General features: G+C 45.1%; 1 protein-coding gene across 1 annotated transcript in view; it reads left to right on the top strand.

Moving 5' to 3' along the window:
* Positions 1–3,800: 3,800 nt before the first annotated feature.
* Positions 3,801–20,119, top strand: part of FAM135B (family with sequence similarity 135 member B) — a 345,065-nt gene continuing 328,746 nt past the window's right edge. Inside the window, exon 1 of the mRNA XM_030553878.1 lies at positions 3,801–3,929. The gene's annotated coding sequence lies outside the window, so the exon portion shown is untranslated. The remainder of the gene's footprint in view (positions 3,930–20,119) is intronic.

Below are 20,119 nucleotides of genomic sequence, written 5' to 3'. Positions count from 1 at the left end.
AATTTACATGGACAAAGGGTGTGTGAAAGGATTATCCTCACTTTACAGATAGGGAACTGAGTCATGGGGGGAGAGGCCCTGATCCTCAAAGATATCTGAGCTGCTAACTTCCATTGAAATCAATGGCAGTTAGGTGCCTAAATGCCTGTGAGGATCTGGGCCAACTTTGCCAAGTCATGCGGGTGCTCCATGGCAGAACCAGGAACTAAACTCAGATTCCCACTCTTCCAAGGGTGCTTGTTAACTATCCTGAGACCAGCTGATTTGATCTTTGATGTTTACATTTTATCCTGCTCTTAAAGTACTTTCCCAACCCTCTGCAATATTCTATTTCTTTGATTTTGGATGCAATCCCTTTCAAAGAGTAGTCTTCCTCTTGGAAAGGCAATGACTTGCAACAACAATATTAATTCCATCACTGAATGGCAATTGTTCTACCTTTGCATATATTCAATACAAAAGAAAAATGCAGTGTTAAGGGTGCACAGTTAAGCATGCCAAAATCAGTCAAGGGACCGGCTCTGTTCAATATCTTCATCAACGATTTAGATGTTGGCATAGAAAGTACGCTTATTAAGATTGCGGACGATACCAAACTGGGAGGGATTGCAACTGCTTTGGAGGACAGGGTCAAAATTCAAAACGATCTGGACAAATTGGAGAAATGGTCTGAGGTAAACAGGATGAAGTTCAATAAAGATAAATGCAAAGTGCTCCACTTAGGAAGGAACAATCAGTTTCACACATACAGAATGGGAGGAGACTGTTTCGGAAGGAGTATGGCAGAAAGAGATCTAGGGGTCATAGTGGACCACAAGCTTAATATGAGTCAAAAATGTGATACTGTTGCAAAAAAAGCAAATGTGATTCTGGGATGCATTAACAGGTGTGTTGTAAACAAGACACGAGAAGTCATTCTTCCGCTTTACTCTGCGCTGGTTAGGCCTCAACTGGAGTATTATGTCCAGTTCTGGGCACCGCATTTCAAGAAAGATGTGGAGAAGCTGGAGAGGGTCCAGAGAAGAGCTACGAGAATGATTAAAGGTGTTGAGAACATGACCTATGAAGGAAGGCTGAAGGAATTGGGTTTGTTTAGTTTGGAAAAGAGAAGACTGAGAGGGGACCTGATAGCAGTTTTCAGGTATCTAAAAGGGTGTCATCAGGAGGAGGGAGAAAACTTGTTCACCTTAGCCTCCAATGATAGAACAAGAAGCAATGGGCTTAAACTGTAGCAAGGGAGATTTAGGTTGGACATTAGGAAAAAGTTCCTAACTGTCAGGGTAGTTAAACACTGGAATAGATTGCCTAGGGAAGTTGTGGAATCTCCTTCTCTGGAGATATTTAAGAGTGGGTTAGATAAGTGTCTATTAGGGATGGTCTAGACAGTATTTGGTCCTGCCATGAGGGCAGGGGACTGGACTCAATGACCTCTCGAGGTCCCTTCCAGTCCTAGAGTGTGTAAAGTTGAACGTGCAGCCTTAATTCTGGTGTTCTGCAAGCATGTAATGCTGAGAGACAACCTTTAACTATGGGATCAAACAGTATTTCTCTAATAATGTTTTATTATTACACAGGGTTTTTGTGAACAAACATAAAGACACTTGTGCCTGATTCTTCACCTTTGCACGTTTATACCTGAGCAGTGTCAACGCCACCACCAAGGTGATTAGGCCGTTCTGATGTGGCTACAATGTACACCCACCTATATTACACAGGGATAAATGACTGCAGGAGGTGCAGGGTGGTGGAGAATCAGCCTCATAGACTTCAGTGGAACTATTCATGTAATTAAAAGAAGTAGAATTTGGCTCAGCATTACAAGCAGTGTTGAGTATTAAAGTGGCCAGATCCTCAGGTGGTTTGAGTGAGCGTAGTGCCATTGAAACCAGTGAAGCTACTCTGATTTAAAACAGCTGAGGATCTGCCCCTGAGCAATATATTCAGCAGGAGCAAACCTCACTGTTATTACTCACATGAGCAGTTCATTAGCCTCACAGGTGCAGTTTAAGAGACAGTAGGCAGGTTCTAAGCAGTTTTGAACATTGTGGCTGAATGCTCGAAAGGAAGCATTCACAGAATGTGGAAAGTTAGGAGCTAAATAGAAGTTAGGAGCTAATTCCTTGTATTCACCCTGTGTGCTTAACTAGTTGTCAGTTACTCTCTGTTTTTCAGGATGCCTCCTGACTTAATTAAAAAAAAAAAATCTTCTGCCCTGGTGAGTGAACTTTTGAAAACTGCCCTTTGCTTTGTTGGTGCTTAACTACAAGGTTAGCAAACCACAGACAATCTTAATCTGATCTATTTTTCCAAAGCAGGGGAAGGCACTGATAGATCACATTCACAATGAATTTCAGCTTCCAGCCATCAGCAGTTGTTAACCTGGCCCTGTTCAAACGTGTGCATACCATTTTTTAAAAAGCATAAACTATATAACTTTTCCCGCTTCTTTCTCCCACAGCTCAGAGAAGGACTTTTTGCTCAAACTTTCCAAAAATTGCACGTTGGACAAAGATGGAGCTTAGAAAACTTGAGCCTAAAATGTGTATTTCTTAGAAAGTGAAACACTGTCTAAAACTGGGCTGGAGTAGAACTCCAGAGGATTACATCTGTATGGTATTGTACTGTATTTGAAGACAAACACTCCCTAATCCCTAATGTGCAGCAGTCTCACCTGTCTTGTCGTTTGGGTCCTAGTTCTTGCTAATAAGGTCTCCAGCAGGTAGCCCATTCAGCTTAGTTCTCTCCCTCCTTGTCCTGCAGATTCTCAGAGCTGGGCAAACTCCATTCTCTGTAAGGGGATTCTGTATGAATGTTTTCCCCTTATGTCATTCTACTCTCTGCTCTGGGAAAGGAAGTGGCTATCCTTTTTCATTAGGAACTTTTGACTAATGTGAATTTTCTGTATAAAATCCATTTTCATTCAAAGGGAAAAGAAAAGATCCAACTTCCAACTGTGTTTTGCTTGAAAATCGGCCTGTGTTTACGTGGAAAATTGTTCTGTCTTTGCACGAAAACAAAAATTGGAAAATTGTCCCTTTTGTGAGTTTGTTACAAAAATGCAGAAACCTCATGAGCAAAACCCTTGCATCATTTAAGTCAATGGGAAAATTATCATTGACTTCAGTGGAGTCAAGGTTTCACCCCACTAATTCTGAGAGGCTTAGCATTCTGTTAGAGCAGCAGACTAACACAGCTACCCCTCTGATACTTGACATTCTGAGTATTTCAGACACTTCTGTGGACCACCTGTTTCCTCTCAGCTGTGCCATCACTCTGCAGCCCATTAGCCGGGCTGTATGGAATTGTCTCTGATGCTCTCCTTCCTCACTGCCCCACTAGAAAAGGGTTGGGGGTATGTCTTGGGCCCTTCTTCTAAATCTCCTCTTCCATCCTCTTTTCCTGCTGCTGCTACGATTGTCCCTTTAACCTGCTTCCAGCAGGCTGCTGAGAGACGGGATCGCCCAGGCATTGCAATCATTAACCTGATCACAGAGCCAGAGTGCTAGACTCGGCTCCACACTAGTAACAGCGGCAGCATAATATTCAAAAGAGCAGGAGAAAGTGAGTGCTGGAGAAGAGTGGGCATTTATTATTATTGTTGTTTCTAGCTCCGCCACAGCCTGTGTCTGAAAGAACCAGGAGCTGGAGCAGCTGTTGCACTGAGTGGTGCTGCCGCTGATTTCAGTAACCATAGCAACAGCATCAGCACCATCACCATCCTCCTCCTCCTCACTCATTCTCCTCCTCCTTAGCATCATCAGTACCAGGAGCAGCAGCAGCAGCCCTGACAGGAGCCAGAGCCCAGCAGCAGGGACTGCAATCCGCCAACTGCCTTTCTGTACCTGCTCCATCGACACCAGCAGCAGTAACCACAACCTTACTTCCTACTGGGAGAGAGTGTGTTGAGGGAGGACCCCGCAAAGACCCAGGTAAGATCAGCTGTGCTGCTTGCAAACTCTTCCCTTGATCAGCGCAGTTTTGTGTACGTGTGCGTATTGCTAGTTTATTGGCTGTCTTGTTTCAAAGGCATTTTAATGGCATTTCAACCAACCATGTTGTCCAAAGCATGTTTTGCTATCTTTGCCATGCAGACCCTCTCTCTCCACCTCCCCTCAACATGAGAAAAATAGTAAATCCCTTTAATATTCCAGTGAGAGTGGTTAGAAGTGGGGTGATCAAGGGACACAACGTGATCCGAGTATGAACGACTCAAGCTCTGTGCTTCAGAATAAAAGTGAAGGGTTGCAATGAAGCAAAGGTCGACGTAGCAATAAATAACCCTCTGAAAAAAATAATCCAGGCAACAATGCTTTTCCCTCTCCTCACTGCACAGAATAAATTTCTCGGGTTATATTTAGGAGACATCTGTAAAATATAGAGGTGTGTGTATAGGCTAGAGAGGAAACTTCATGTAATCTGTAACTGAAAGGGTTATGTTATGTGCTTTAAAATAAAAGTAAATAGTTGCAATAACACTAAGGTTGTCGTAGCTATTAACAATCATTTTTAAAAATACTTACCAAAATGCTCAGTCCTTCCTATCTTAAAAAAATTTTATGAGTAAGAAATAAGGGAAATTCATTGGATCCATATATAGAAAAACATACATTGGGTGCATTTAAAAAGGGTAAAGATCAGCAATAATGCAAAGACAGGTGTGGAAATGAATCCTTATTTAACACACAAATAAATAAAAATACCATGCAATGCCCATATGCAAACTTGTATTGTGCTGAAAGAGTGAGTGTGTTTGTGGAGAGGGTAAAAGTAAGTTGAAGCCAAGCGGTAACTGTTTGCTATGTAATGACTGCAGAGAGCTCTTTCCACTTACACGTAACTAATATTTTTTGCAGCAGTAAGGAGAGATAAAGACGTCAGCAGCTATCTTCCTCCTCCTCCCCCACCCCGCCCACCTTCGTTATCACTGCCTGCGTGGTTGGAAATGTACTTCACTGTAATGACAATCAGCATTTCAATAAAAGGGAGCCAGACATTAGCAAAGTCGTACCCATGAAATGCCAGAATTATAACCCTGCTTCTGCTTCATAATTATGCATGGAGGGTGGTCTGGATGTGAGGTAGCCATGGCTAAACTGCACCTGTCTTCATGTCTTCATGTTGAACAATGATAAAGAATGAGCATATGGGTTCCAATCCTGCAAAGCCCATTGAAATCAACAGAAACTGCGGGTGCTTTTGCACCCTGCAAGAGGCACCGAACGTGTCACAGAATCATGCCCCTTATTTCTCTCTCATATGTAATACACTCTACTTACACAAGCTGTTGTGAAGCACAGAATAGACACAGCTCACCGTGATGGAGAAAGTACCGTAGAAATTGGCAGAGACTACATCCCTGCTGTGGAATTCTGTAGGATGGCTTAAAAAACCTGTACGGAGATTAGCATTCAGAATCCAATTCCGTAGACTCGCAGAGTAATTTTCTTAGAACCCTCTTGGTATCATCATTACTAAAATCTATAAGATTTCTCCATAAGATGATGTTTGGCCTTATTAATACAAGTATTTTAGAATAGCCAAGTATAATAAGAAGGGCTGATTTTTGGTCCTCATTTTAATTAAATCTATCTACTGTGAAACCATAGGTCCCTGGATGACGTCCACTAGGATATCCTGGCCATATCTACGATATATCTTTGGCTGGGTTTGATTTCCTGTTTTAAGGCTTGAGAATATTATAATTTTGGGAACCCTCGTTTACAATGATGTGTCTTGGAGAAGATAGGTCAGGGAAAAAAACCGCAGTAATAGGAACCTGATCCTGATCGTGCTTATAATGATGATAAATCAATTGCAGCATTTTAATCAGTTTTATACATGTTGCAGGGATATGAAGCACATAATCAAGAGGGAACATCGTAAAGAATGAAGCAGAGTGAATATTTCATCAGTGCAAACAAATGATTAAAGGTCAAGGGGCTTTGAGATTACACGTAATATTCCGAAAATATTATTCTGAATTATTACTTTGCTGCTAGCTGGAGGCATATGATTACATAGAAGCCAGCACTATATATACGCTGACTCCTAATTACTATGTGGCTGCAAAACTTCTCTTAAAAAACAGCTCTAGGAAAGGCAGGAAATCAGTGTGTTTATAGTAAAGCAATGCTCATATAGAATCACAGTGTGTTGAGAGATGGAAAATGCTCAGTTTATGGAAAGTCAATTCAGTGTTTAGTGTTTGTATCCGTGTAAGTGTAAACAGTCAGGGTGTTAGGCACTCAGGACATATCTACACAGTGATAAAAAACCTGCGGCTTGTCCGGCTCAGATGACTCGGGCGTGCAGGGCTCAGGCTTTGGACTGTAAAATTGCTGTGTAGACGTTTTGGGGGGTATATCACTGTGTAGATGTACCCATAGAATAACTGATTTTTAATATTCAGGGCCAGCCAACACTTCCAGCTGACACCCCCCACTTACTTAAATTAGAATCTTAGGAGAGGATTTTCCTTGTATCAAATGGCTTGTTGTTTTATATTACCATTTCGTGCTAATGTGGAAGGACATAGTCTCTCTTACGTTGGACTCTTGATGACCATGTAGCATTGGTATCTGGCACTGTTCTGGGGGGCGGGGGGAGTGGAAATGCTATTTTGGTACCTAAAGATATTAACTATCTTTTAAAAATCCAGTTCCTTTTTTCATTAGTCATCTTTTGTGTCTCAATGGAGCTTAGAACACAATCAGGTTTGTATGGTAGCTGCCATTAAAAAGTCAGCTTTTGTCAACAAGTTGCAACAGTCATTTCTGAGACACAGCAGCCAATTTCCTCTTATAAGTATAGGGGAAACTGCCATGTTCCACATGCCACTGTGTGGTACTATTTGGCAAGTGATTCTTCATTGCTGGTGAACAATGTATCTGATACAGTTTAAAATTCATCTTCATTTTATTTGGAGGCTTTAGAGAAAATTTATTTTTTCTTGTCTCACTTGTCTCAGTATTTTAAGTTGTATGTCCTTTTAACTGGGTAAAACCAGGTTTTTAATAAAACAGATAAATTAGCTATGGCAAAGGATTGCAAGGTGATCCAGGATAATATTGTCAGAGATGCTAAGCAGCCGTTTAATGTGGTTTCTTTGGAATTAAATGGGGATATGGGGCCTCAGCAACTCAAGGGATCAACCCCTCTAATCCATCTCCCTGTCAGGGCAAGTTTGTTCCTTGCTAGATATGAAAAAGACCCACACATCCTAAGTACAATGTCGATCTTTTCCTCTATGACTGGATGTACCAGCCCCTTGAGGCCCCCTGTTGGAGGCCTTGTTGGTCCTACCAAACCCTGCCCCCATGAAAGAGCAGTGAAAGTGGGTCCTCTATGGCTACCTAGAAAGGCAATCAGAGCACAGCGGGCTGAGATAAAAGGAGCTACAGGGCTAAGCAGGTCAGTCACTGTCTGGAGCCAGAAGGGGGGAGAAGGAGAAAGTATTGACTCTCTACCGGTAAAGAGTTGTGGGAGAGACCTGTTCAAGCAGGAAACAGAGAGCCCTGGGGTACAGGTGAAGAGGAAGGGGCTACATGGGAAGAGGCCCAGGGAATAGCAGCAGCAATGGCATTAAAGGGAGCAGCCTGAGGCTGTTATTTGTAGGATCCCTGGGTTGTGATCTGGAGTGGTGAGTTGGCCTGGGTCCCCCCACTGGCAAAGTGGCCAAAGACCCCAGAAGGGGACAAGTTCTGTTTAGCAGCCCAAGCACAGGGCTGGAATTTACAGGGCTCAAGGATGGGCCTGAAGAACCTGCAGAGGGCCACCCATTTTCTGAAGTAGGCTAAATTTGAAGGAGTGACCTGGCTGGAGAGCTGGGGTAATAAGAACTGATAAAGGCTAAGAATCTCCAGAGAGAAAGCCCTGGGGGCATTTCTCTATACCAGGGCAGGCACTGACTTAGAGCTAGCCCAGAGGGGGCTGAGGATGGAGCCCAGAGACAGGGTTGTAGATGGTAACAAGGGCACAGAGACAGGCCCTGTTGGACCTTTTACTCTGGTTTTGTTTGTGCACGTTGGTGGTGTGTGACTTGGCTGGAGGGCTGGGCCACTTAAGATTCACCTGAGGAGCTTAACAGCTGACAAGGGGCACCTGAGGCAGAGAAAGAGAGAGTGTGCAGGAGGTGATTATGAGAGAGGGGTGTTTCCTATCACAGTCCCCTCTAATGGCCATCTCACTGGAGACTTTGAGGGTCTGTCAGTGTGCACAACTTTAACTGTGCAGGTCCCAGGTTCGCCCCCAGTATGTTAACCTAAGTGGGGTTAATGAAAAAAGTCCTCTTTTCCAGACTCTAGGTGTGCTTTGCTCTGGATCCACACTTCACAGTTGGAGCCCCTCCCTGGTCTATGTAGGGTGACCAGATGTCCCAATTTTACAGGGATAGTCCCTATTTTTGGGTCATTTTCTTATATAAGCTCCTATTACCTCTCCCTCCCCCCGGTCCTGATTTTTCACATTTGCTATCTGGTCACCCTAATTCTATGCAATGTGTGAAATTGTATTTCCCTGTATGTGTACAGGCTGCTTGTATCCAAGCCCATGACTAGCCTGCTATTATGGTTGAAGTTTCATGCTTATTTCCTGTATTCTACCCTGGATCCAACACCCTCCCTTGCACACTAACAGTGCTCTACATACTCTCTGGAGGAAGCTGTGCCTGGTCTCCAGCAAGATATTTGCTAACACTGTTCCAGGAGGTAAGGCATTGGCTCTGGTTGCTATGTTGCTCTGAGCCCTGTTTCAAAAGGTCAATTTAGTCAACTTGGTGACACGCCTGATCTCAGCCCGCCTAGGGAATGAGACACAGGTTGATGTCTTCCAAACCTAAATCCAAGGGATATAATTTTATTCCTTTTCTGATCCTAGCATTAATGCTTGCACGGCTAGTGACTCTATTGTCCTGGAGTTTTACTTCTCTAGTGTCTGATTGCACTTTCTTTGAGTTTTTTTTGCCAAGGATCTACCACTAAGCTACCTGTAAAACTGTTCTCTTCTGTGATTTCTCCCTCTTCCCCCCCTAAATTCATGGAGGCTGCAAAAGTGTGTGTGTGTGTGTGTGTGTTTTAAGCTGCCTGCTGCCTTTCTGCTCCCAGAAAAGCAGGATCTTTCTTCCAATGAGAACTACAGCCAAACCCTCATTCTCTTGAAATGGAAGTGCAAAGAACCCAATATCACTCAGGACTCCTTAGAGATGAAGGGCACTATATATATAAATACAATATCCTGATTTTTTTTTTATAGTTTTCCAGTTGTGACACAACAGTTGTTTAATTGCCCCTGCAGAAGGTTAGAGGAATGAGATTAGGGTCAGGTGAGCAGCTGTTTGGTGTTTGGCGAATACTGACTGTCCATTTTTGTAACTGTCCTCTTTGTTGTATTCACAAACACTTTTGATATATACATTGTAAATGCGTGACTAAATGTTATTAGTTTTTTATTAATGACATTGTAATGAACCACCTAGCGTATGTGTATGTATATATATCACTGCTCAGGAATGCATGAATCAGAAATGCTTGTCTATATGTCATAGACTGCCAGCACATAGCGGAGATTCTCCTTTAGGTTAAGTGCTAGGACCCTGTGCTTCTGTTGCATGCAGAACTGAACTTTAACCCCACTGTGACCAGGAAGTTTTTAAGGAGTCCTTGGCCATGTTGTTGCACACAAGGTGAAGTTCCTATGTAGCTGCTGTTTGTTACATCGTGACCTGGTGCTGAGGTGCTAAGTGTCGCCTATATTAACTCAACACCTCCTAGGATCAGGCTGTATCTTTCCTTATTCCACTTGTTTGGAAAACATGTACCTGAGCCAAAGCACCTATGTGATATTTCCACTGACTGCACATTCTACTTGGAAGAGGGCTAGTGTCTGTTGTATATTTCTTTTTAAATGCATCGGTATCTACTACGGAGCAGCATGTGTGGAATTTTATGTTTAAGCCAAGGAGCAGGTCTCAGTCTGTCTACTGCCCCAGCGGAGCTGCATATTTATCAGGTGCGATGCATCAACCAAACAATACTGAGTCCATGTCCTTGAGTAGTTGGCAGGTACTGTTGTCAATTTGTATTTTCAATATGTGAAGGATACAGAAATCCAAGTACAGTACCTTTCTAAGAGCTATTTCTTAAAGAGAAGAGCAAGAGTATCCACACTTAACTCTTCTGACTCTTCTACAAGCAGGATATTTCCTTAGTACCAAAAAGATCAAGATCTCAGAGCAGGGCTGCACAGAGGGGGAGGGCAAGTGGGGCAATTTGTCCCGGGGCCCCACAGGGCCCCCACGAGAGTTTTCAGGGGCTCCCACGAGAGTTTTTGGTGGGTCTTTGGCGGCAGGTCCTTCAGTGTCGCCGAACACATGCGGATCAAGTGAAAGACCCGCTGCCGAAGACCCAAAGCGGAAGATGCTCTGGGTCTTCGGTGGCAATTCAGTGGTGAAGGCTCCTTCTGCACCGGGTCTTCGGTGGCAGTTCGGCAGCAGGTCCTTCTCTCGCTCTGGGATCCGCTGCTGAAGTGCCCTGAAGGTCTGGAGCAGAAGGACCCCCACCGTCAAGGACCCCAGGCTCCCTGAATCCTCTGGGTGGCCCTGTCTCAGAGGTTCTGATTCTGCAAAGAGTATCTGTGGGGGCCCACTGCAGGATTGGGACCCTGACCACAGTCCTGTCCTCCCCTTACCTTTATACTCCCTGTGCTTGTTTACATCCACTTGCCATCTCTCATTGGCTACTAACATTGTAAACTCTTTGTGGCAGGGGCTGGCTTTTTCTTGCAGGTGGGTAAAGTGCCTGGCACACAATGGGGCCTTACTTCTGATCAAAGGCTTTATTCTCTACCCCAGTACATGAGGAATGATCCTATTGGGATGACTTGGAGTTTTTCTGGTTTTAATGGTATGGTGTTGGGCCCAGTAAATAATAAGAGTTCCCAAAGTGGCATTCACTTCATCACCAATGGCTACTGGACAGTCACAGGATAAATCCCATTCTAAATGCTGTGCCTGGATCCCTGAATGCTGTGCTGGATCCAATGATTTTTCCTGTTTTCTTCACATAAAGGGGCCTCATTATTGTGTGTGGGTTTGTTCTGGGGTTTTTTTGTGTGTGCATGTAACTTTTTAAGTAGCGGATTCCATTATGAGACATCTCATTTCAATGAATTATTTCTGGCACAATAGTGAATAGACAAGGGGAAGATACAAACAGTGGGCCCAAGGACTCCAGTATGAGGAGTGGGGTGTCATCTGCCTTTCCAGGGCTCCATAGATAGCTGTCCTGTGGGGCTGGGATCAGCATGGGAACAGGTAGGGACTGGGAAAGGGAAGCTGTAGGCTGGGTAGGTCAAAAGGTCCTCATATTGTTCCCCACATGACCCTGTGGATTTTCCAGGAAAAGGAGATACCACCAAGGGTCATACTACTTTCACCTAGAAGGTCCTTCGGTAGTAAGAATCAAAGAATTATAAAGTTAGAAGAGACTGTAAGTGTCTTGCTTTAAAGGGAACTCTTGGAGACACAACTGCAATAGAACCTCAGAGTTGCAACTATTTCGGGAATGGAGGTTGTTTGTAACTCTGAACAAAACATTATGATTGGTCTTTCAAACTGAACATTGACTTTATACAGCTTTGAAACTTTACTATGCAGAAAAAAATGCTGCTTTTCCTTTTCTTTTCAGTTTGTTTAACACAGTACTGTACAGGCTTTTTATTTTGTCTCTGCTGATGCCTAATTGTGTACTTCTGGTTCCAAATGAGGTGTGTGGTTTACTAGTCAGTTTGTAACTCTGAGTTCTACTGTTTTGCGGAGGTTAGGGCCCTCCACACACACATTGTGGTGGACCTGTGTGATTGATGCCTTTTGGCTGACATGATGATCAAACCAGGGACCTCCAGTGCTTAAGCAGGGGAGGGGAAGCTGCTACAGCTTGAGCTCGAGAGCCAGGCTATGTAGCTGGGGCTGTTGCAGACTCGCATCCTCTGTTGATCAGGCATAGTGTAACACACACTGACCAGTGGGTTACTTCTGTACCGCTCATTCATTTCCATAGCACACTGTTTTACTATGGCATGTGGCCCTCAATTATACCAAGTCATATGGAATCACATCTGACTTAGTCCCATTCTAGTCAGTTACCTATCAGCTTTAAGTGAGTTGAGCAGGTTTTGGGACACAGAGCTATCTGAGGCTCTGTGGATGTGGGAGGTCTGAAAGTAGTTTGTGGCTCATATTATACTTTGTTAATCTATTTTACAACAAGAAAAACTACAGCCTCATTTGTTTCCTTTGTCTCTCCATCTCAGCTGAAAACATCTTTTTTTTGTCTGTAGCTTGCCATTGTTTCCCTTTTCATTTCTCTCTCCCGCTGCAGCTGTGTTGATACTAAACTCTGTCAGGGTGCAGTTTGTAGGGTAGATGGTAAAAGCAATAACATTCCATTGTGTTACATTTCATAGTTACCTTCATGCATGCTTAGCCTGACCCTGCACAACTGACATTAATCGGACTCTGGACATTGACTTTAATAGAGGTAGGCTCAAGCCCAGTATTGCAAAAGGCTTTTCAAGGAAGATAAGCCACAATTTAGGAGCAAAGGAAGATTGAGAAGTGACTCAGCATGTTTCAGAGAGAACCTAATGTGAAGTCCATCAAGTGAATGCAGACGTTTCCATAGGCTGCAGTGGGCCTGGGGTCCAGCCCAGAAGAAAGTTATGGAGAAAGGTCAAAAACTAAGTGGTGCAGTATGAATGCCAGAATGACATAAGACCAGCCATACTAGCCCACACCCCTGGTCCATCTAGCCCAGTATCCAGTCGTCTGACAGTGGCCACTGCCCGATGCTTCAGAGGGAATGACAGAACAGGGTAACTGTGTGTGATCAATTCCCTGTCATCCAGTCCAGCTTCTGGAAGTTGGAGGTTTAGGGACACCCGGAGGAGCATGGGGTTGTGCTCCTGACCATCTTAGCTAATAACCATTGATGGACCTATCCTCTATGAACTTTCCTAACTTTTTTTTTTTTTAACCCAAGTTACACTTTTGGCTACCAGTGTCCCTTGGCAATGAGTTCCACATGTTGACCTTTTAATGATGTATGGAAAGAAAAGCAGTGAGGACAGATACTGGATGAGTAGGCAGGGGAGAGGGTTCAGAGGTCAGAGATGTAGGTTGAAGTGACTTCAGAGGGGCTATGTTTGGTGGTAAGGGATTGGAGGATTGGCACTAAGGGAGTACAGTAATGGTTTCAGTAGCTTTTGGTGTGGTAAATTTTAGAAGTAAAAGGGGGACTTAACCCTGACTGGATTACAAGTCAAATATATTTTTTTGTCTTATGGAAAGAATAAGATGCCTTTGGAATAAACCACTGGGAAATGATCAGCGGGGTTCCCATGCTTTTTCCAGTAGTGCTATAGTGGAACACCGTCTTACTTTAGGTGACTCACGGTGGTAGAGAATGACATTAGTGCTTTAATAAATGTACAGCACTGAGTGCATTGTCTCAGCTCAGCTAATAATAACACTCTAAATGAGAGACAGAAAGTGGGATAAATCACATCATAATTCAGGATGCAGAAATAGTTGCTGCTAGAGGAACTAAAAATATACAACCGTATAACCCTAACACCTACAGCGGCATACTGGCAGAGGCAGGGTGTGGGCTGGCTGGCTAGGAGGGAGATGCTCACTTGTCCTGGATGTGATTCATACACAGCTGGTGTCTTCCTTGGCTACTCAGTAAGTGGCTTCACAGGATCCCTATGTATTGGGGAGCACTGGGTAAAAGGTAGGGCTCCAATAAACCACACAAACTGCAGTCTGAACTGTGGGGAGGCAGGAAGCTCCATCTGGGGGCGTGCAGTGTCCCAGGGGTGTGCCCCAGTGCCAAGCTTGCTACCTACAGTACTGTGCGTAGGGAAGAGGCCTTACTCTTATCTGAGAAAAGCACCATAGAACATAGAATTAGAAGGGACCACAAGGATCCCCTAGTCTATGCCCTTGCTCAGATGCAGGATTTGTGTCTAAACCATCCAAGACAGAAGGCTATCCAGCCTCTTTTTGAAAACCTCCAGTGAAGGAGTTTCCACAACCTCCCTGGCCAGTTCGTTCCTTTGTCCTACTGTTATTACAGTTAGGAAGTTTTTTTTTCCTGAGATTTAATCTAAATCTGCTAGGCTGTAGTTTAAACTCATGTTCTCTTGCCACAGAGGGCAATATGAGACAAACTTTTCCCATCTTTTTTTTATGGCAGCCTTTCAAGTGTTTTGAAGACTGCTATCATTACCCCTGTTATTCTCCTCTTTTCCAAGCTGACTATACCCAGTTCCTTCAGCCTTTGCTTATATGACTTCCATTCCATCCCTTTGATCATCTTTGTTGCGTGCCTCTGGATCCTTTCCAGTTTCTCTACATCCGTTCTATACAGCAGTGACCAGAATTGGACATGGTACTGCTCTATTTGGTGCTGGCTAGGCTTCAGCTGCAGTACCATCACCTCCTGTGACCTACATGCTATGCCTCTATTAATGTAACCCAAAATTGCATTTCCTTCCCCCCCTCCCTTCAACACCATACTGTATGAGATGGTAACTGCTGGCTGACCTGTTTATAGCCGAGGATTTGGGGTAAGTCCATTCCTTGACACTGCCGTGCCCCCCAGTTTCCCACCAAACATGTCCCCTTTGTATGCTATTCTTAGTCTGTGGAGGTATGCCCATGTGGGCCCTGATCTTGCACTCACTGAAGTCACTGGGTTCAGCATGGGGCCTTGGTTGTGCAAGACCCAGGTCCTGATTCTGCTGCCACACATGCCTCTCAATGCAGTTACATTGGGCTGAACCTGGTGCTGAAGAGGGAAGAATCCAAGCAAGCACCATGGGCCTGCCTGCCCTCGCAGACAGCATGAGCACCCACAAGGGAAGGTCGTTCTGCATCTCACACCCCGCCTCATGGAAGTGAGCAGAAAGAACTTCCGTTGACTTTACCGAGCACAGGACTTGGCCCTTCAATGCTGCTTACCTGTGTGCAAGTGTCAAGGGGAGTAGTGAGGTCAGAGCACATGAGACATGTGGGAGACATGAGAGCGATCATGTAGTCACAGAGACATTGTGAAAAGCCTTAAAGCAGAGGATAAGGAGCTTTAACGCAGAGGGAGCTATGAAGCCAGCAGAAAGATTCTCCAGGGTGGATGGTGTGTAGCACATGAGGGGAGATGAAGTTGAGCATAGCAATGGCATCTTGGCTAGAACCAAGGCAGAGTGGTTTTTTAAGAGCATTCTTTTTACTTCGTGTGGCTTGTTTCCTCTGGGCAGAGATTTTGTGTGTGTATGTGTGTATTTGAGGGAAAGTCTTCTCTTGTGGCTTGGTTATAGCTATGTAACTAGACTAGATTTGTTGTGCTTATGTCGCAGAGGCACGTGTATCTTCTGAGAGGAGACGCTTTTGACTTGTTCTTAGTTGTCCATTGTGGTTGGTTAGGGTGCAGTTATGGTACTTTGAGGTACATAGGGTTGCCAACTTTCTAATCACACACAACTGAACACCCATGCCTGCTCCTGCCCTGCCCCCACTCCATTTCCCCCCACCCCTGTTCCTTGCTCTCCCCCACCCTCACTCACTTTCACAAAGCTGAGGCAGGGAGTTGGTGTTGCGAGTTGGGGGGGACTCTGGCTGGGGGTACTGGCTCTGGGGTGGGGCTGTGGATCAGGGGTTTGGGGTGCAGGAAGAGGCTACATGGGCCAATTAACAGGCAACATGTTAGCACACTTTAGAAATCACATCTCTGGAGAGTACGTTACTCCAGCATACAGACAAACCCCTAGTTTTACTTTACACAGTTACTTAAGTCTTGTCCTGTCTTTCCTCATGATAGCTGGTCTACAGGCTTGTACTGTAAATGCTTTGGTGCCAGGTCAGTCAGTCATATGTGGTTTATACAATGCCTAGCACAGTGGAGCCTAATCTCTCATTGGGGCCTCTACATCCCACTGCAATACAAATAATTGGTCCCAAGTCTAACTTGTGTAATTCAGAGTTTACCTCCCTAAATACACTCTCCATTTTCTGTTTGGATATTTCATATAATGCATTTCTGGAGTGGAGGGCACTGTTAAAACAGCTACCGTGTTATATCCTAGAAGTAGCTGCAGTTCAGAGGCGAATGAAGTGGATTCCATTTATCAGTGAGTTCCTGGCCTCATTGAATTCAATGGCAACATTTCTTTTGGCTTCAGGGAGGCCAAGATTTCACTCTATATGTATATTACACGTTTTAAAAAAACCTAATAAATGGACATTGTTAAAGTTACAAAGTCAAGCACTCAGATTAGGAAATGCTAGAATTAAGATTGCCACAGTGAAGCACCCTGAATCTTCAAACATTGTAGCTGCTTAAATTGAAGTCTCTACTGAGCCTGTGCAAACTGAGGGGCGGGGGGTTGTTTTGTTTTTTTCCCCAAAGACTTCTAACTGGTCCAAATTTTGGCAGACTTTCACAGGGTGACACGAAGGCCACCACTGCCAAATTTCAAGTCCCAGTTCCAAAGAATGGGGGCGCTAGGGTACCTCAAAGAGAAGGTTGTCTGATTGACTTTAATTTTTAATACTGCACACCGATATAGTTTTCCTTGTCCTGTTCGTGGAAACAACTTCAGCCAAAATGGTTCTGCTAGCTACAAAAATTTGACCGGTGCAGACACAAAACCTGAAAAATTTCAGCCCTTTGGGAATAGTTGAAATTCATCAAAGTTATAAGCAACAGAGAACAGTATCATGTACGGGAAAGTGTTGGACAACATTAATAATAGGTGGTATTACCAGCCTTTCATCTGATCAATAACTTGTCCAGAACCTCTTAATCCATATGAGTATTTAAAATGAACTGAAGGACCAGCCATGTGGCTAAGGAGTAGTCCCTGTGTTCATCTAGCGCTTTGGAATCTCTAGGGATAGAAGGTTCCATATCAATAATGTTTAATGAATTAGTGGTATGAGCTGTGAGGGGAATATATTAGTTTGGATGAAGTGTAAATAGTTCCAGTAATGTCAAAGGGAATAACTGTAATTGTGTTCACTCGCTGTTCTCCTCTTCAATTTTGGTATTGATTTTTTTTTTCATGACAAAGGGCTCTTCAGGCATGGCCTATGCCAGATGTACAATGTGTGCAAGGTGACTTCTTCCACACACAAAGCCATTTTAGAAGATTGCAGCTAGGCAGTAATAACAGTTCTCTCTTGCTCTCTGTAACATAGATGTGCAGTGAGCAGAATTTGAAAATCATTACACATTTTCCAAGAGAGATCAGAGATGGCAAATTTCAACACGTGGAAAGAGCAAATACAGAAGCTCTCATTCCATGAAAAAGCCCTGCAGAGGAAATGGTCTCATTTTTTTGAGACCTTGTTTGAAATTAATTTAGGTTTTATTCTTTTTTTTCTTATTATTCAAATAACTCTCAGTTCTGAATACTAAAAAGATGACACTGTAAAGACCACGTGGAACGAAGAGTTGGCATGGCCTAGCTCACTTTTTTCCTGACAAGTTAACCATCAAGTTAAATCTGGGACATACGCTTTGAGTGTGTGAGCGTAATTTTATACTCTCTATAGTATGCTATTGCTGGCAATGGAATTCTAGTTCATCCTGACAGCAGGACTAGAGACAGCGATTTTTCTGTCATAAACCATATACAGTCTAATCTCAATATACATTCTATCTATAGCTATATAATGATACTCCTGGGGGAATTCTGCTCCACTGCGCATGCGAAAAATTCAGGTCCCCTGCAGATTTCTTTGCTTCTCCACAGAAAAATGACTTTCTGACAGAGAAGCAAAGGGAAGCTGCAAGAGCAGTCATGCACTACTCCCTAGCTGCACAGGTACATCGTTTCAGGCACCCAGAGCAGCAGGCAGGGAGGTAAATCACTTCAGGGCTGGGGACACCTCAGCCAGTAGCTCCCATCCTGAGCCGGGATCAGCTGCTAGTCCCACCTGGGCTGGAGGCAGGAGAGGATGGGACTTCCTCTTCCCCTGTATGGAATGGCTGGAGCTGGGTCAGACCCACCCCCAGAAATCTCTCCTAGCTGCACGAAGCTTTGCCTCCTCCTCTGCTCAGGGCCGGCTCTAGCCATTTCGCTGCCCCAAGCACGGCGGCACGCTGTGGGGGGCACTCTGCCACTCGCCGGTCCCACGGCACTGGTGGATCTCCCGCAGGCGTGCCTGCAGATGCTCCACTAGAGCCGCGGGACCAGCGGACCCTCCGCAGGCACCCCTGTGGGAGGTTCACCGGAGCCGCCTGCCGCCCTCCTAGCAACCGGCAGAGCGCCCCTCGCGGCATGCCGCCCCAAGCACGCGCTTGGTGCTCTGGGGCCTGGAGCCAGCCCTGCCTCTGCTTCCTGCTCCCATTGTTCCTCAGCTGTGGGGGGAGGAGTCACTGTTCAGGGAGCTGTTCCCCCATCTGCCCAACCCCCGAGCATCCCGACCTCCCATACCCTGGCACCCTCACCAAGCCTCACATTGTACACCCAGAACCCACCTAGTCCTCCATGCCTGAACCCCACCCCACTGATCCTCAACCCCTGCATCTGGAGCCCCCTTGCACCCAGATGCCCTGCTTCCAGACCCCCATCTCTGTACACAGGCCTCTCTGCACTCAAACCCCCACCCTTATGGGCCCCACCACCCTGAGGCCACACAGTGACCCCCACACCACTGACCCCCCCAATTAGCTGCACCCAGACCCCCACCCCACCCCTGAGCCCATCCACCTTCACCTAGAAGCCCCTGAGGAGTCCCATTCCCCTGCGCCTGGAACCCCCACCCCCCCAACAAGCTTCTGTGCATCCAGATTCCCCCACACCTAGACACCCCACGGCCCCACACTGAGCTGCCTGCATCCAGATTGTCCCATACAGAATCCTCTCACCCCGCACCTGGATCCCCCCCCACACTGAGCCCCTCCACACTTGGATCCTGCCTGGTTGAGCCTTCCTGCCCCACACCTGGTTCACTTGGCACAGAGGGCCAGGCCCCGGGGTGTTTCTGAGGGTGTCTCCTTGCCTTGGTTTTCTTTGGCTTGTTTGCTGAATTTTCAATTTCTGTATTAGCCTTAAGGCTCTTTTACACAATGTTATGGCTCTGGTCCTGTCTGCATCGGTTGTATAAGTTGTGCCTGTTATTCACTGCTCCCTCTTGTTGTGTAGACTTTGCATGTCTACACAGCAAGAGCTGCACGTGGGCCAGCCTACATGAGCTAGCTTGAGTCCAGCCAACATGGGTAACAATAACTGCTGAGAGAGCACTATTGGCTTCAGAGCAGGCTAGCAAGCCAAGTATGTACCCAGGTCCCTGCTGAGCTTGTATTACCACTCTGAAGCCCGCCCTGTACTGTCTTCTCTGCTGTTGCTAGCTGGATGAAATCTAGCTAGGGCAGGCCAACCCATGCTGTATGGACATGCTAGATGCTTAAGTTAGATGCTTATGAAAGATGAACCGTTTTGCTGGAGAAGTGTAGCTTGTATTCAGTGGCAGTTTAAGCAATATGCCTGCCTCTAGCTTTTGTCTTTCATGCTTCCTACTGAGTCTAGCTAATGGCTTGGCGTGACAGCTGGTACACTGATTCAGTGACCAACTTATGTGTGAGTTTGCCACTCCGCTTGTGATTCCTGGGCTGGTGTTTGTTGGTGCAATTTCATAGAAAGGAAGATGGGGGGGGCGGGTAGGAGAAGGGGAAGGCTCCTTTGTGTTGCTAAATTTAATGCATGTAGTATGAGAGGTTCACACTAATCACAAGTGTTGAGGGGAATTCAGGATCGCATTTTGTAGAGCAGTACTGTATCTTGATGTTTTGGGTCAATACTTAGATGTTGTGTGCATGGATGTGCTCACGCACTTGTAATAGATTGTCCCTTTTGACTAGAATAGTTAGTTAATATTCAGGGCCTTGCCAGTTTGTTTCCATCAGAAGAAATTGATTGTAACGGAGGTATTTCATTACAAAATAAAACAGGATTGTACCGAACACAGTGGAAATGAACAACAGCAAGCAGCATACGTGCTTGGAAATCCATGCTTGCCTTTCCCATGAGTATTGTTCATAGCAGAAGCTCTGTCTTTTTC

This window comes from Gopherus evgoodei, chromosome 2, assembly GCF_007399415.2.
Source record: "Gopherus evgoodei ecotype Sinaloan lineage chromosome 2, rGopEvg1_v1.p, whole genome shotgun sequence".
Lineage (NCBI taxonomy): Eukaryota > Metazoa > Chordata > Testudines > Testudinidae > Gopherus > Gopherus evgoodei.
This window is presented reverse-complemented; position numbering and strand designations above follow the sequence as displayed.